The sequence below is a fragment of the Solanum tuberosum genome, unplaced genomic scaffold, assembly GCF_000226075.1.
Source record: "Solanum tuberosum cultivar DM 1-3 516 R44 unplaced genomic scaffold, SolTub_3.0 scf00120, whole genome shotgun sequence".
Lineage (NCBI taxonomy): Eukaryota > Viridiplantae > Streptophyta > Magnoliopsida > Solanales > Solanaceae > Solanum > Solanum tuberosum.
This window is the reverse complement of record NW_006239047.1, coordinates 986,017-989,841: the sequence shown is the minus strand read 5'-3', so window position 1 is coordinate 989,841 and position 3,825 is coordinate 986,017.

Sequence of the window (3,825 nt, the reverse complement as noted above, 5' to 3'; positions counted from 1 at the left end):
TCACAAGGTAGGTCACAAAAGAGGTATATGTCAAATTGGCTCACACTCTTCGAAGTTTCCTAAGATCATATCAGGAGATAGCCTTACTTAGTTGACCGGACCAACGGGGAAAATTATAGGTGTTGTCATGCATAGTTCACAGTAACCTCATCACACAAGGCATCGACACTAAAGTCAAACAAGACTCTACACTTTCGCTAGTGTGCAACGTTCATCGCAAGAGAATCGATTTGATACATGGCTAATCACAACGAGATGCAAAGAGTTCACATATTGTCTATGCAACTTCATTTGGTCTCATCGTAGCCGCACATTCATGTTTGTTCGATTATGAGCACTATTCAAGTCATCGATATTGATCAAAACCAATACTCAAATTTGCACACATATAAGAGGTGGCAATTTTTTTTGAAATGGTCAAAATCATTTGCAATTTAAAGCAAAATGAGCCACAAACTCAAACCTTCCACGAAAGTAGTGTCAACACAATTTAAGCACAACGACCCAAATATATAAATAAAACAAATATACACAAAGGTGGGCCTCACCCCTTCACAAACAAAAATCATTTGTCCTCAAATGCAAATGAATTAAATTATCCAAAAAGTGAGCAAAAGTAAGACAGAGAGGGAGGTAAAGAAAGGATCATGTCTATGCAGTCTCTCCATCTATCTGGGCCTCAGTGCCCGGTGCAGTTGTCCGGGCCTCAATGCCCGGTGCAGCAGTCTGTACTTGGGCATCAGTGCCCGGAATAGTGCTCGAGATTTGGGAATCAATGCCCGGAGTCACCTCAGAGGGAATAGTACTGCCAGATCCAATAGGAGCTGTTGTGGACGTCTCAGTCAGCGATGTCTGGATCACCGGTTGCACAATCGTCTCTACCAGATCTGGAAAAACTCTAAATATGCTCTCATCTCATCTCTCAATCATCTCCATCCCTCTTTACTTCCCTGGTGGTGGCCGGAGGAATCTCTGAAGTCTCTGGGGCATCTTCATCATCAGCAGCCTCTATTAATGAATTGAAGTCGATAGACTTTAGATAGTCCACGTTCTTCCTCAATTCTGCTACCTCGTCTTTCAAAGTCGTCACCTCAGAGGCCTTTCCATGTCTACTCTCACAAGTTGTGACTTTCACAGTCAACTCATCAACAAAAGTCTGGATGGGGTGAGTGCAGCAAGTGTGGCTCTCTCGATCATCCCAGGGATGGATCTCTCGATTCGGGTCGCCCGCATATTAGTTGATTGGGCCAAATTCCCCATCTTCAGGATCATGGCCTGAGTAATCCTGACAGGCTCGGAGGAGGAGGAAGTGTCTGGGGGCTGCGAAGAAGAGGAAGGAGTGGATGTACCTGAAGACCCAGAGACCGGAGTAGGCGAAAATGCCTCTACAGGTAACGAGTCAACGTCAACATCCGGAGATACTTCATTTTGATGTTTTAGATGTAATCAACAGACACTATTTCAGTTCAAGTGCCATACGATCGTTTGTAATGATATAACCCAACCAAGGGTTGGGATGGTTCCCACAGGGAGTTGGTTTGATAATTAATAGAAAAATAAAATCTAGTTCTAATTAGTCATAACTATATATATTAACGATTAAAAACATACTAAATCTAAGGGGTGACGCAAGCGTCAATTATCACTGGGGGTTTGTATTAATTAACAACTAAAAATAGTAAAAATATAATGAAACGAGATAGGGAGATGATATTTTTGGGATGTGATAGGAATACGGGATAAACTAGACTATCGGGTACATGTTTTTGATGGTAGATTGTTGAACATTTATGACTAGGCTAGACTATAGTAGGGGTAAATTCTCTCTCGAGCAACTTACCCTAAATCAACTCGGTTTCCCTCGAACACCGAGTTACCGCATTAAGCACAGCCTCCACCTTAGCCCATTCACTCTCTCGAGCTGAATGTGTGGGAAAAGGACTAGGACTCACTCTCTAGAGCTGAATCCATGTCGACCCAATATCACCGGCTATCAATTTAGTAGTTTTAGTTTTACGACCTCTCTCTCTAGCAAAGCCAAAAACACTAAGATGAAATCGTATTTGCAACTACAATCCCATTAGTTTCATACACAACTACTAAACGAAATCACATTTAAACAACAAATAAACCATCAACAAGCAGGACCCAACAGATAATCTAACCCGTATTCACAAAATCACACCCTAAGAATTGGGGTTTTAACTAGACATATAGAAGAGATAAAAATTTATACCAATATCAGTTTCCATCAAGTGGGTATGAAGAATTAAGTCTTAAAACACGTCAAGAGTGAAGAATCTTTGAGACTCAAGTCCAATTTCTTGGAGATGAAACCCTTTGAATTTTCAAGGTCTAAGAACAAAGTCTCCAAAACCCTCTAAAACTTGAAACTGAAAATATTCTAAGTCTGAATAATAATTGTCTATGACTTGATACTAAGTTCACAATTTAAACAAGTATTTATAGTGTTAGAAAATTTGTGCTGTAGCGGATCACTCGGCGCAGTTAGTCGGGATCGCCGATGCACTCGGCGATCCGCCTTTTGGTAGATTTCATCGCCTTCTTGCTTTAGCCTTCAGCATCTTCACGCTTTGAGTCGTTGGGCGATATAGTACTACTTCGCGGAACTACTCGGTGGCACGCCGACTGCTCCGTTTCATCGCCAACTTGATCTTTCCCTTTAGGGTTCAGCACACTGGAACAAAAGGCAATCTACAGGCCGATCGGTGACTTGCCAACTGGGCTCGCCGATCTTCAGGCCTTCATTTTTTCGTTCTTTTCAGCCGTCTTGTTCCTTCTTGTCAAGTAGTGTCAATGCTTTGCCTCAAACTCCAATTACCTGAAACTTAAGGGTTTTCATCAGATATTGAGACAAAATATGCATTTGAGGACACTAATTCTATCAAAATATAGCCCTAAATGAGTCCAATTTGTGGACTCATCAAGCTATTGTAGTATCCTAAATCGAAATAGCTTGTTTTTCTTGGAAAGTTTGCTTAATTCCTTGTATGAAACTCAGAACCCTAGTTTGTGTAGATTCTCTTAGTTCATGAATTACACTTGCTAGGCCAGTTAAACAGATAACCATGCTTCAGATTTCGAATGTCACATTATCAGTATATAAATGTTGCATTCTCAGATTGCATGTCAGTATTTTGAGCTATTCCGTATTTCAGTTACATATGTTTCATATACATATTCAATTAGGACTAGACTTAGCACCTAGTTGGACTAGGGTTCAGCGTACCCTCATAGTCCCAAAACTACGTGCCCCCATAGGATTATAAGTCCCCTATATTAGGCATCAGATTTAGAGCCCGTTTGGATTGGCTTAAAAGTCGGTCAAACCTACTTTTAAGTCAGTTTTTGACTTCTGGAAGTGTTTGACAAATATAAAAAATAACTTAAAATAAGTTACGAAGTGTTTAGCAAGGTAAAAAATGACTTAAAATAAATCAGAAACCAAAAGTAGATCTCCCTCTATTTTTTATTTTTTGACTTAAAAGTCATTTCAGTTTGACTTTTTATTTTTGACTTAAAAGCTACTTTTTTTAAGTCAATCCAAACGGGCTCTAAATCATCTAATATATAAGTAAGAAGACACATAAACAAATATATGATCTATTAAATCTTTTATTAAAATATTAAATTTTTTATTAAAGTTGAATAAATAATTATTCTATAAAAAATATTATATCTAAATACATAATTAATAATATAAATTTCATGATTAATAATATATATATATATATATATATATATATCTAGCAATAACTAGAGAAATAACATGCATATATAATGGCACATATGCCCCTCTACTTT